The 14,492-nt window shown below is 48.6% G+C and overlaps 1 protein-coding gene across 3 annotated transcripts in view; it reads left to right on the forward strand.

The window, feature by feature from the left end:
- Nucleotides 1–14,492, forward strand: part of GPT (glutamic--pyruvic transaminase) — a 51,422-nt gene that overhangs the window by 564 nt on the left and 36,366 nt on the right. The window contains exon 2 of one of the 3 annotated variants that reach the window (XM_061607157.1): nt 2,888–3,166. The exons of 1 other annotated variant lie outside the window; for it this stretch is intronic. The gene's annotated coding sequence lies outside the window, so the exon portion shown is untranslated. Of the gene's footprint in view, nt 1–2,887; nt 3,167–13,073; nt 13,194–14,492 lie in introns of all 3 variants that reach the window. One more of the 3 variants, XM_061607156.1, reaches the window with a different exon arrangement.

Genomic DNA, 14,492 nt, shown 5'->3' on the forward strand with positions numbered 1-14,492 from the left:
TTCTGATGGGTAGTCTTTTGAGATTCTTTGGGGCTAGGAGGTGCCCGCATTTCATAAGAACATAAGAAGAGCCTGCTGGATCAGGCCAGTGGCCCATCTAGTCCAGCATCCTGTTCTCACAGTGGCCAACCAGGTGCCTGGGGGAAGCCCGCAAGCAGGACCCAAGTGCAAGAACACTCTCCCCTCCTGAGGCTTCCGGCAACTGGTTTTCAGAAGCATGCTGCCTCTGACTAGGGTGGCAGAGCACAGCCATCACGGCTAGTAGCCATTGATAGCCCTGTCCTCCATGAATTTGTCTAATCTTCTTTTAAAGCCGTCCAAGCTGGTGGCCATTACTGCATCTTGTGGGAGCAAATTCCATAGTTTAACTATGCGCTGAGTAAAGAAGTACTTCCTTTTGTCTGTCCTGAATCTCCCAACATTCAGCTTCTTTGAATGTCCACGAGTTCTAGTATTATGAGAGAGGGAGAAGAACTTTTCTCTATCCACTTTCTCAATGCCATGCATAATCTTATATGAAATTGCTGATCTGCTAACTAAAATATGTAACTTGTCCCTTGGGTCCTCCTCCGTGCCTGAGGACTGGAAAGTGGCAAATGTAGCGCCAATCTTCAAAAAGGGATCCAGAGGGGATCCCGGAAATTACAGGCCAGTTAGCTTAACTTCTGTCCCTGGAAAACTGGTAGAAAGTATGATTAAAGCTAGATTAACTAAGCACATAGAAGAACAAGCCTTGCTGAAGCAGAGCCAGCATGGCTTCTGCAAGGGAAAGTCCTGTCTCAGTAACCTCTTAGAATTCTTTGAGAGTGTCAACAAGCATATAGATAGAGGTGATCCAGTGGACATAGTGTACTTAGACTTTCAAAAAGCGTTTGACAAGGTACCTCACCAAAGGCTTCTGAGGAAGCTTAGCAGTCATGGAATAAGAGGAGAGGTCCTCTTGTGGATAAGAAATTGGTTAAGAAGCAGAAAGCAGAGAGTAGGAATAAACGGACAGTTCTCCCAATGGAGGGCTGTAGAAAGTGGAGTCCCTCAAGGATCGGTATTGGGACCTGTACTTTTCAACTTGTTCATTAATGACCTAGAATTAGGAGTGAGCAGTGAAGTGGCCAAGTTTGCTGACGACACTAAATTGTTCAGGGTTGTTAAAACAAAAAGGGATTGCGAAGAGCTCCAAAAAGACCTCTCCAAACTGAGTGAACGGGCAGAAAAATGGCAAATGCAATTCAATATAAACAAGTGTAAAATTATGCATATTGGAGCAAAAAATCTTAATTTCACATATACGCTCATGGGGTCTGAACTGGCGGTGACCGACCAGGAGAGAGACCTCGGGGTTGTAGTGGACAGCACGATGAAAATGTCGACCCAGTGTGCGGCAGCTGTGAAAAAGGCAAATTCCATGCTAGCGATAATTAGGAAAGGTATTGAAAATAAAACAGCCGATATCATAATGCCGTTGTATAAATCTCTGGTGCGGCCGCATTTGGAATACTGTGTACAGTTCTGGTCGCCTCATCTCAAAAAGGATATGATAGAGTTGGAAAAGGTTCAGAAGAGGGCAACCAGAATGATCAAGGGGATGGAGCGACTCCCTTACGAGGAAAGGTTGCAGCATTTGGGGCTTTTTAGTTTAGAGAAAAGGCGGGTCAGAGGAGACATGATAGAAGTGTATAAAATTATGCATGGCATTGAGAAAGTGGATAGAGAAAAGTTCTTCTCCCTCTCTCATAATACTAGAACTCGTGGACATTCAAAGAAGCTGAATGTTGGAAGATTCAGGACAGACAAAAGGAAGTACTTCTTTACTCAGCGCATAGTTAAACTATGGAATTTGCTCCCACAAGATGCAGTAATGGCCACCAGCTTGGATGGCTTTAAAAGAAGATTAGACAAATTCATGGAGGACAGGGCTATCAATGGCTACTAGCCATGATGGCTGTGCTGTGCCATCCTAGTCAGAGGCAGCATGCTTCTGAAAACCAGTTGGCGGAAGCCTCAGGAGGGGAGAGTGTTCTTGCACTCGGGTCCTGCTTGCGGGCTTCCCCCAGGCACCTGGTTGGCCACTGTGAGAACAGGATGCTGGACTAGATGGCCACTGGCCTGATCCAGCAGGCTCTTCTTATGTTCTTATGTTCTTAAGCTCTGCTCACGGCTGGAGTTCGATTGCAACGGAAGGAGGAAGTCAAATCTCCGGTAAAAGGGGTCGAGGTCCACTCAGCCTTCCATCCATCCGTGGTCGGTAAAATGAGTACCCGGCATATGCTGGGGGGTAAAGAAAGGCCGGGGAAGGAACTGGCAATCCCACCCCATATATACGGTCTGCCTAGTAAACCCTAAGAGTTGGAAACGACTCGCACTATAAGTGCGGGGACACCTTTACCTTTTTTTCTTGGGCACCTGGCCTTTCGTGGCATCCTGGCTCCCACCTTTGTGGCAGATTTCCTGTCTTTTTGAAACTGGGCTGTGGTGCTCTGTTGTAGATGTTTGGGGCCGTTCTTGAGAGCGGTGGGGTTAGGAGAGGAACTGTGTTGCTCCTACCAAAGAGGGAGGGGGTCACAGTGCAGGCCTGGCCTGAGGGGCCATGTGGTGGTGCCTCTGTCATCTTCTTGGGCAGGGGAAGTCAAGACCAGTGTGGTGCAATGGTTAGAGTGTTGGCCTAAGACCTGAGAGACCAGAGCTCAAATCCTCCTTGAGCCATGAAGATCACTGGGTGATCACTTTCTCTCCACCTAACCTACCTTGCAGGGTTGTTGTGAGGATAGAATAGAGAGGGGTTTGTGCACCACCTTGAGCTCCTTGGAGGAAAGGTGAGCTATAAATGCCACAATAATTTTTTAAAAATAAAATATCAGATTGAACGGGCTTGCCCTGCCTCCTGTATCAGGTGCACAGAAATCCCAAAAAGAAATCTAAAATCTCTGGCAGCAGGAAGAGACAGACCAAGCTCTGGCCTGGCACACAGCCTGGATGCGGGATGAGGCTCAGGTGCAGCCACCCCAACAACGAGCCTATCGAGAGCCTGGCTGGAGACACCACCCTCTCCAAGTCGGCTCCGAGTGGGCCGGCCACCCCACCCTGCCAAGTCTCCTCATCCCTTGCAGTGCCCAGTCCTATGGGACTGAACAGTGGCACCAGATTGGTCAGGCAGCTGGAAAAGCCCTAGGTGAGTTCCCTAAAGGCACCTTCAAGTTGGGGACGGGGTGAAAATTATCCACATCAAGGTAAGGTGTGGCTGGCCATGGAGGGGGTCAGTGGCATTGTGTTGTGTGACCAGTGCAGTGTGGAGTGGAGGCGGAAGAGGAGGAGGGCAGGAATTAACCTGCCGCTCATTTGCTGCCTCCTTGGGTGTACTCAACGTTATTTATTTATTTTATTTATTATTTGATTTATACCCCACCCTTCCTCCCAGCAGGAGCCCAGGGCGGCAAACAGAAACACTAAAAACACTTTAAAACATCATAAAATGACCTTAAAATACATTAAAACAAAACAACGTTAAAAACATTTTTTAAAAAAACTTTAAAAACATCTTTTTTAAATAGGGTTAAAGATATTAAAAAACATATTAAAAGCAATTCTAACACAGACGCAGACTGGGATAGGTCTCAAGTTAAAAGGCTTGTTGGAAGAGGAAAGTCTTCAAAAGGCGCCGAAAAGATAACAGAGATGGTGCCCATCTAATATTCAAGGGGAGGGAGTTCCACAGGGTAGGTGCCACTACAGTAAAGGCCCGCTTCCTATGTTGTGCGGAACGGACCTCCTGATAAGATGGTATCTGCAGGAGGCCCTCACCTGCAGAGCACAGTGATCGACTGGGCATATAAGGGGTAAGACGGTCTTTCAGGTATCCTGGTCCCAAGCTGTATAGGGCTCTGTACACCAAAACTAGAACCTTGAACTTGGCCCAGTAGCAAATGGGCAGCCAGTGCAATTCTTTCAGCAGCGGGGTGACATGCTGGCGATACCCTGCCCCAGGTAGCAGTCTCACTGCTGCATTTTGCACCAGCTGCAGCTTCCGGACCAACCTCAAGGGCAGCCCCACATAGAGCGCATTACAGTAATCCAACCTAGAGGTTACCAGTGAGTGGACAACAGTGGTCAGGCTATCCCATTAATTATCATATTTATTTGTTTGTTTGTTTGTTTGATTTATACCCCCTTATATCTTGGTACCATAACTCAACGGTGCCAAAACAAGAAATCACAGCCATCTACTCACCCCATAAGTCTAATTGGGTGTCCATTCAATGCCCCACGGAAAATCCCTAAACCTGCTCTGGGTATAATTATCATTTTGTTAAGTGTCCTGCCTCTATTTTCTGATGGAGTATAGTCAAATTATGTGCAATTATGTGAGTGCTGTCCTTAAATAAGGATGACCTAGACCATTAGGAAGTGGCATTAGCATCGTCTTTTGAAGGGCTTGTGAGAGTCAGTCAGCAATGATTCCGAGGGGGTCCCTGGCCAAGAAGGAAGACTTCTAGATGACTCAAGAGGTACTCTGAACATGGAACCTTCATAAACTGTCTCAATAAGTTATAATAATAATAATAATAATATTTCCATTTATAGACCGCTTACTATCTAAAAGATCTCAAAGCGATTTACAATAGTATACAAAAGGCACAATAAAAAAACATATCAAATTAATTTACAAGGCAAAATACATAAACAATATCCATATACATAAACACATAGACACAGTAGAAAAAGTTATCCTAATTGATCTGTATTAGTGTGAGTAAATCATCACTCCTTCTCTCTCTCTCTCTCTCTCTCTCTCTCTCTCACACACACACACACACACACACTCACACACACACACACACACACACACACACACACACACCCCTATGCTAGTAATTGCATGTGGTCCATCCAGGGTTCATCATCGCAGCTGAGCTCTGGACCCCGTTTTCAGCACCAGAATACACACCTGGAACACTTACCTCTGAGTATGTGCAGAGTGCACTCTTTCACAGCTCCTGCTTGTTTCATTGAGGCATGTGCAGGCAAACTCCCTGCTGGACCTGGCCTCATAGGCCAGATCTGTCTGCCCCCCACTCTGCTCCTGTTCAGGGTACCCTAAACCCAGAGCAACTCCTGGTTCCTTGGAGAGTGGAGCAGGACTGTTTTCATGCGAGGTCACACTGAAGGGAGCTGTTGTCCTCATCATCATAGTTGCTGGACTATGTAACTGACCACTGGTCATGCTGGCTGGGGCTGATGCAAGTTGGAGGCCAACCATCATCATCATCATCATCATCTTTTTTTTTTTTTTCCAAACATCTCAAGGGCCGTGGTTCCCCACTCTGTGCTACTACAGTGGTTTGTGTTCAAGGGAGAACCTGCTGGATCAGGCCCCTGGGGGCCCCTCTAGTCCAGCATCCTGTTCTCACAGTGGCCAACCAGGTGCCTCTTCTGGGAAGCCCACAAGCAGGAACTGAGCGCAAGAGCACTCCCCCCGCCTGCGGATCCCAGCAAGTGGTATTTGGAAACATATTGCTTCCAGCCATGGAAAATGGGAATGGACTGCCTTCAAGTCGATCCTGACTTATGGCGACCCTACGAATAAGGATTTCATGGTAAGCGGCATTCAGAGGGGGTTTCCCATTGCCTCCCTTCGAGGCTAGTCCTCCCCAGCTGGCCAGGGCCTGCTCAGCTTGCCACAGCGGCACAAGCCAGCCCCTTTCTTGGCCGCAACTGCCAGCTGGGGCAACTGGGCTCCTGGGGACTCTACAGCTTGCCCACGGCTGCACAGGTGGCAGGGCACGTAACCCCTGAGCCACTCACTGTGGGGTGATCTTTAGCTGGCCCTTGACACCCAGGAGACACGAGCGGGGATTTCAACTCACAGACTCTGGGCTCCCAGCTGGGCTCGCCTCCCCACTGGGCTAGACCAGCCATTCCATGGGGGGGTGTAATTCCCCTGAGAGCAAGCTAGACAGGGAAGGCTCAAAAGCAGTCATTTTGGGTTCAGGCGCACCAATGATGCCATCAGCACATGGTCTGAGAGATGTGTCCCAAAATCTTTTGCAATATGGCCTAGCAAGGTGTGGCGTCGCTCCTGCCTAACTAGATTTGAGCCCAACGTCCCCTGCCATATTGCAAAAACAAAATACAGTAAAATAAAATCCCGGGCATGGCATTTGGATGGCAGGCAGGCATTCAGCTGTGGAAGCTCTTCCCCTTGTGGCACCTTCTTGTAGAAGGGCAAGCTGCATCTGTTGAAGTTCTGCCTGCTGCTTGAGGCACACACCAGGAAAAAGGGCAACAACCTCCTTGGTTCCTGCTCTCTGGAGTTTGAACAGGGATGAAGGTGAGTGGTGTATGCTTAGAATGCAGATTTCCCAGGAGGATGGGAAGGGAAGGGGGCGAAGTGCAGGGCCGGGAGGTGATTGGGGCTGGGTGGGATCTGCAAGTATTTGCTGCGTCAGCTGCTGCCCTTCCGTGCCCTCAGGTGCCCTGTGATCTTCCCTCCCTTTGAGTTTCCTTTTGGGCACCACAGCCACCCCTAAACGGCCCCAAGTTGCAAGGGGCACAATGAAACTGGCTCCCTATGCATGCTGGGAGCCCAGGCTTTACCCCATTGCACCCTGAGTAGATTTAGTTTTAAAAAATGAAGTGGCTGATGTTAAAGGCAAAGGAACAGCTAAAAAGAGAGAGCCAGGGGAAAACGGGGACAATCTTTGCAGCTATCCCGTTTCCTCAATTTCTAGTTGCAGGACTCAGGTTATGAACAAGCACGGTTCTCACTGGTACGACCAAATTGCTTCCAGAGGTCTCTGAAGAGAGCATAATATGCACATTTTTCTGGGTGTCCAAAGCACTGACCTAACTCTGTTTCCTCAATCGTAAATCCTACGGAGCAGGTCCTAGCCGAGTGTGCATGGGATTGCAGCCTGTGATTTAAGTGTGAACCAGTCAGGGGTCTTCCCTGGTCCTGTCCCATTCAGGCATCACAAGGACTAAGAGTCAGGCCCCTTGTTGTTGTGTTACCTCTGAATACCAGCTCCCGGCAGAGAAAGCAGCAGAAGAGTCCTGGCTGTTACCTTCACGCTTTGCTAGCGGGCTTCCTAGAGGGAGGAGTATCTGGGCTGTCCTCAGCTGGAAACAGGCAGCTGGACCCTCTGTTGGCAGGACAAGGCAAGACGTCTGCCTAAAACCCTGGAGAACTGCTGAGTGGGGTGGATCGGTCCGTAGTGCAAAGGAAGGCAGTCGGCACTGAGCAAAGTGGGCCAAAGGTATGGCTCACTATAAGGCAGATTTGTATGCCTAGATCTGCCTTCCCCAATGTGGCGCCCTCCAGATGTTTTGGACTACAGTGCCCATCAACTCCGGCATCACATGGCTATGCTGGCTGGAGCAGATGGGAGCTGTCTGTAGTCCGAAACATCTGGAGGGCGCCACGTTGGGGAAGGCTGGCTTAGGTGGGCGGTGCTTGAGCTGATTCAGCAGAGGCTCCATTTATGGCTGTGTACATACCATGGGTGGGATTCAACACTAGTCCTGCTCGGTGTAGACCCATTGAACTTAATAGACATGACTAACTTAGGTTCATTCATTTAAATGGGCCTACTCTGAGTAGGACTGAGTCGAGAACAACCCAATAGCTTTAAAGCACATTCCCAAGAATCCTTGGCAGTGTAGTTTGTTGAGGGTGCTGGGAATTGTAGCTCTGTGAGGGGTAAACTATAGTTCCCATTTCTGTGCTTTAAATCTATTATTTATTTATTTATACCCTGCCTTTTGGCCAAAGGCCCTCAAGGCAGCTTACAAAACCCACAAGTATAAAAATACAATATAAAATGCATCAATGAAATAATACAATTTACAAAATACAATTTACAAAAGTTAAATAACTGCTCTTGGGCTAACAGTGTAAGATGCACGACACACGAGGGGAAAGGGACAGGGAAGAACAAGGAAAAAAAAAACAGGCTCAGGCACCAGTTCTCAAATTACGGTTCTTATCATGACCAGCCGGAATGGAAGCAGGTAGCCTGACAGCACGGTGGCCACTGGGGAGGGCAAGGGCAGCTAGTCGCTCGCTAACCTATGGTGCCTTACACAGCCTACATCCTTATGGCCTATGGCCTCCTTCATCCTTTTTCAGACCTGGAATTAGGGTTGCCAACTTGTTCGTTCCCTTCAGCTCTTCTGGCGATTTATGATGATGATGATGATGATGATGATGATGATGATGATGATGATGATGATGATGATGATGATTTATACCCCACCTTTCGGCCAAAGGCCCTCAAGTCGACTTACAAAGAAAAATAAACACAGTTATAAAAATACAATATAAAAAGACAATAAAAGCAATACAATTTACAAAAATTAAATGAAATAACAAATAACATTATCATTATCGGCACCGCCAAGAAAGAGGAGGTGGTGTTAGCGGGGGGGGGGGGCGTCTCCCGAGAGGCAGAAGGGCAACAAGCGTTTGTTACAGCAAAGCTGTGCGAGAAGAGTTTGTCCTTTGATCAGATGCTTCCATTTCAAAGGAAAACAGCTTGGCCTCTCAGCTAGCATACAGTACAACTCAAACTCAGCATTTAGCCAATGCTGATGCTTTATCTGTCCCCTTGGGAAGTCTTCCCCTGCTGATTTCTGCCCTCCCCTGGTCATCTGGCAAACCAATCTGGGGGCTCTCTTATAGCCCCAACCTGCATAACTAAGGGGCCCCATTCTCCTTCTTCCCTTGCTTGCCTCCTTTGCTTCCTCTCTTAAGCAATCCTAAAGAAAACTAAAGAGTTGGTGCTGTAAGATGGGGTGCAATGCATCTAGGGCAGATCTAGAGAATCTGTGGGGAGCAATTTGGGGAATCCAGTAAGTGCCCAGCCCATGTGCCCCCCTCCCCAGTGATCTTAACCGCTGGAATGGGGGAGGCGGGGCAGATGTGGGAGCAGCGACTGAGGGAGCGATGGCTACACCAAGGACTTTCCCCCCTCACTAATGGGGCCTTATCACTGTTTGCTCAGCAGCGCAGGAGAGGCAGTGCCAGGGCATGCCAGGGGGTACGGACGGTGCCTTGGCATTAATACAAAAAACCCTCCTTGCAAACATACCCTCACTCCAAGAAAGCAGTCGCTGTGCAGACCAAATGAAGGACGAATGTCAGCAGAAGAGGTGCAGACCCCAAGCCGATTGACTTCAGCCTGTTTGGCCCACAGCAGCCAAACTGATGTGCCAGTGGGAAGCCCGCATGCAGGACGTGAGCAGCACAGTGGCCCTCTCCCGCTCATCTGCCCCGGCAAGTGGCCTATTCAGAGGCACATTGCCTGTGATCCTGGGCACAACAGGCAGCCATCGTGACTAGCAGTAGCCACGAATAGCCTTTCTCTTTAAAGCCGTCCAAGTTGGTGCAGCTGGTCTAGCACAGTGGGGAGGAGAGCCTGGCTGGGAGTCTACAGTCTGCGAGTTCAAATCCCCACTTGTCTCTCCTGGATGTCAAGGGCCAGCTAAAGATCACCCCACAGTGAGTGGCTCAGGGTTACGTGCCCTGCCACCTGTGCAGCCGTGGGCAAGCGGCATAGTCCCAAGGAGCCCAGTTGCAGACAAGGAAGGGGCTGGTTTGTGAAGCTGTGGCCCTAGCCAGCTGGGGAGGACTAGCCTCAGAGGGAGGCAATGGGAAACCCCCTCTGAATACCGCTCACCATGAAATCCCTATTCATAAGGTCGCCATAAGTCGGGATCATTTCTATTTTTTCCAAGCTGATGGCCAGCTATCACTACCACTTGTGGGAGGGAGTTCCCTAGCTTAGCAAGGCCCCCTGGGTGAAGAAGAAGTGCCTCCTCCTGTCTCTCTCAAATCTCCCACCATTCAGCTGCCCGGGACGACCCCATTGGGTTGTGGCAGGATGGGGGCTTCCAGGCTTTTGCAGGAGGGATTTAAGCACATACCACGCAGGTAGGTTTGCACAATTAAGGTGAACTAAAGGTGTAGTGGTTAAGGTGTTGGACTATGACCTGGGAGACCAGGGTTCGAATCCCCACAGCCATGAAACTCACTGGGTGACCTTGGGCCAGTCACTGCCTCTCGGCCTCATGAAAACCCTCTTCAGAGGGTCGCCATAAGTCGGGATCGACTTGAGGGCAGTACATCGACATCCAAAGGGTTCTCTCACGCAAGCACAAAGGGGAGTAAAGAAAGCTGGACTTTTTGCAGTCTGGGAAGTGCTGGGGAAATGTATGGATGAACGTGTGACCAAAGAGGAAGGCGTGTAAACACCCTACAAGCAAATCGGGATGAATGTGTGTAAGCTTTATGCAAGCAACTGAGGAATGAATGCTCAATAAATAGGTTGTCCGGAAGGAGGGACCCTAGAGGAAATTTCTCCCCGTCCAGAACACCAGCTGGGAAGCAGGGGTTGGTCCAGGACCCAGGTTGCTAGATCATGCCCTCAAGTGCAGACTTGATGCCTTTGACCTGGGATTAGGGAGACTGGGGAGGAGGGGTGCTCAATGACCTCCAGAGGGCTGACCTGTGCAAGAAATACCTTCTGGGTCCAGGATCAGGCTAAGGTGCCAAGGCGAAGAGAGAGGGTCTGTGGGAGCAGGAGGCTGGAGTTCTACTGGGAGGAAGGGCGGGATATAAATCTAGTACGTTAATAAATAAATAGATGGCCCTGTGGCCAGATCCAGCTGCAACGCTCTTCTGATGTCTGAACTGTCCTGCATCACCCTGAGCGGGTGCACAGAAAAGGGGATTTTTGGCCGCAGGCACTGCTTGTCATGCTGCGGTGAAAGAAGCTGAACCTGCCCAGTTCTTATTTTCCCCCAACATTTATAAGCCCCTACCGCACAACACAAATTCTCAAGGCCGCTTACAGGAAGGAAAACAACAAACAAGATAAAAACACCAACCAGAAAAGAATAATTCAGTAAAATGTGATGTAGTATTAAAGTGAGCTCCATCTTAAGAAAAAGAAAACAAAGAGTGGCGAATAAGACATGTAAAATTAATTTGAAAGCTACAGCAAAAGTTCAAAGGCCTGGGAAAATAAAAAGGTCTTTTCTCGGTGCCAAAAGGACATGAAAGTAGAGCCTCACTTGGGAGGGCAATGCACAGCTGGTGTCACTACTCAAAAGGTATCTGTGCTTGTAGCCACCAAATTCCCTCTTTGGCAAAGCCAAAATTTACCACCGGTTTTCCAACCCCCGGCCACGATGTCTGCCCAACGGAGTCAGGAGGGCGCAGCAGACCCTGGATGAGAGTCAATGTTTCCTTTTTCTTGGTCCCAGTTTTGGCCTGATTTGTAGACATTCATAATCCTATCCCTTTCAAGTAAAATGTTGATTTCACGCCATGTTTAAATTTCAGTCCCGTTTAAAAGAGATGAATGTCTCATTCACCTGCACTGACAGGATCCATTCCCTCTGACCACTAGTCTTTCTTGCTTCTTCTACATCAGCAAAAAACTCTTGATCCAAAGTATCTTCAAAAGTGTGCACCTGATTTTTGTGCGTGTGATGTGACTTGGCAGCATTTTTCAAAATGATGCTTCCTTCCCACAGTTTTCTAAATGCCTTACATTGTTTAGGACCAAGATGCACCCCCATTTTTTTGTTTGCATGCTTGATTCATTTGCATTTCTCTCCTCACAGCTGCTTGTGAGGAAGATAATTCTATTTTTGAATCTGCCTTTCTTCACATTCAGCTCACGGACAACAGCTTCAGCCGAATTCAGATCTTTGGCCTGAGCTTTCCCGGTTCCTGAGGCCCTGCAGCTGTGAAGAGCTTTGTCCAGGGGCAGATCTGCCTCATGTAGCAACTGGATATGAACTCTGACACCACAGATAACTCTGTGCCATATCAGAGACAATTTTAAGCCACCAAAATACAATTCTTCCTTGGACTTCTTAATTTTGTGACGTACTGATCCATAGGTTGACCTGCTTTTTCCAGGAATGTAAAAAACTTCTTTCAAAAGTTTCATTCTTTTTAGGCATGCAGTATTCTTCAAAGGTATCCATTATTTCTTTTAGTTTTATATTCTGCAAACCCAAAGTTGTTATAAATGTTGGTGTCTCCTCTCAAACAACATGTTGAAAAATTGATGATTTATTATTTATTTATTAGATTTATAGCCTGCCCTTCCTCCCAGTAGGATAAGATTCTGCTTCATGTATAAAAGGATTCCCCCTCCCGGCCTCCCACAAATCTAATAGTCCTTAGGTAGCCTTTGCGTGTCCTCTGGGTGTGCCTCCATCAGCTTCTTCTTATCACTTGCTTCTAGCTGTAGATCCAACAAGCTGCATGCAGTTGATTCTGTGCACTCCTCATTCTGCACTTCTGACACCATGTAATAGTGCTGGGTCCACAGACAGACTAGAGGAATGAGGAATGGCTTCAAACAGCTCTATTCTCTGGAGCCTGTTAGACCAACTTCTGCAACCATCTCGAGGCCATTGGAAGTGCCTGGGCCAGGAGGAGACTGTAGAGCAAGTCCTTCTAATAGGAACAGAATGTAAATGACAAACTCTGTTGTTGCACCAAGCTACTTGGAGGACCTTTTCTCCTCCTCCTCCGCATATCTGCCCATCCTGTTGGATCAGCTGCTTGCGCCCTGTTGGGGATGTCACTGCCTTCTTCTGAGGCCCAGTTGGTGGGAAGAGGGCATGAGCGGCCCTTCAGATGTGGAAGTTTCTTCTGCCTGAAGAGGTTAGGTTCTCGTCGTCTTTATCTGAAAATGTTCCTTTTAAAACAAGCTTTTGATCCTGTTGCTCCTTCACGTCGTGATTCCTGGCATTGCTCTTCATGCTTTGGCTGCCGTTTTTTTCGTTTTGGGAATTTTGTGTTTTAATGGTTGGCCGTTGGTACACTGTTGCTTTTAAGTTTGATATTCATATAAGCCACTTTGGGCAACTCCTTTATGGAGGGGGAAATCAGGGTGTAATTTTTTAAATAAACAAATGCAGTAGATGCTGTCACAATGGATCAGATAAACAGGTCTCTGCCCCAAGGGTCATGAAGTCTTGAGCCTCCTCCTGCCATTTGCATGACCCCGAGAATCCTCAAAATGTTCCGTTTTGGAATGTTCCCCTTTGTTTCTCACAAGGCCAAAGAACCACTTCAATCAGCTGGGACCCAGGTTCAGACTCTGGCCGGGAAATGAGGTTGCTGAGAGCCAAAGCAGAATGAGGGTGACCACGGGGGCCACCTGAGCATGGAACGGCAGGTGAGGGAAAGTGTGCCAATGTCCAGATGTGACTTGGAAAGGCTTGGCTTGAAATTCCCAGGAGGCTGGATTGCACTGTGGCCAGGGCTGATGGGAGCCTTGGCCTCCACGTTTGGCTCTGGTCTTCAGGGCTGGCACCAGACTATAGCGGGCCCTTAAATAGGCCTGGCCATGTCAACACCTACCATCATCCAAAATGGTGCTGGGGCATGTTGACACAGTAACATGTGGGAAGTGGGGTGGCCAGCCCATGCCAGTGGTGGTAATGGGCATTCCCTGGGAGGGTGGCTCCTGCTCAGCGATCTGTGCCAGCATTGGGTTGCAGGACACATGCTCTGTGACCTGATGTTGGCATGGAGCAGGAGATACACCCACCCAGCCCCAGCCTTAGGGGCCCCTGTTAGCCACAGGGCTCCTCGACCAGTGCCCAACATGGCCACCTGGTGGCGCTGGGCTGACCAGTCTTGACCCTTGTGAGGTGTTCAGAGGTGTGCAGACAAGGTCTCTGCCTCTTACTTTTTGGGCTAACTAATGAGGAACGCGATGCAGCGCATTTATCCCAGCAGAGCAACCAATGGGCCCTGCTAATCATTCCAGAGCCTTTTTCAGGGCACAACTGCTGGTGCCTCTGTGCAGATATTTGGTCACTACTCTGAAAGCTTTTTGTATTTTTGGAATGAACTGTGCTTAGGCATTTGAATCTAGGTGTCTCCCAAACTGCTGGTGTGCTCGTGGGAAACTCCTCGTGTTGTTGTTGTTGTTGTTGTATTATTATTTATACCCCGCCTTTTGGCCCAATCTGTAATCTGATGTTTACACACGCACACACACACACACACACCCCCCAGTGATTCTCGCTCATGTTATTTGTGTAATTTCTGAATGTCAGTGTAGGGGGCTCATTTTGATACAGAGTGGCTACTGTAGGTTTTTGCATTATTCATATGACACACCATTTCAAGCAAACCCCCCTCTAGTGGGAGAGTTCTCTGTGGATGAGCTAATCCAAGGGTCCCCTCCACCCCGCTTTATCCTGCACAAAAACTTTGTTGGCAGCCGACCACCAGGCTGCCTGTTGCAACCCAAGAGGTCACTTGGGACATGTTTTGGGCTGGCGGCGTAGCAGAGTGCCTCCCAGATTTGCAGGCCCCTCCTTCTCTGTGACTTTGCAAGAGTTCCCCCGTGCACCTTGCAGATCACCCAGCTCTGGGCTGCCTGAGGTAGGGAAGTGTCTTGGGGCCAGCCCAGAGCTTGGAAGTAATTCATTACAAGTAACGAATTACTTGTAATTCATTACCT

Source organism: Rhineura floridana, chromosome 1, assembly GCF_030035675.1.
Source record: "Rhineura floridana isolate rRhiFlo1 chromosome 1, rRhiFlo1.hap2, whole genome shotgun sequence".
Lineage (NCBI taxonomy): Eukaryota > Metazoa > Chordata > Lepidosauria > Squamata > Rhineuridae > Rhineura > Rhineura floridana.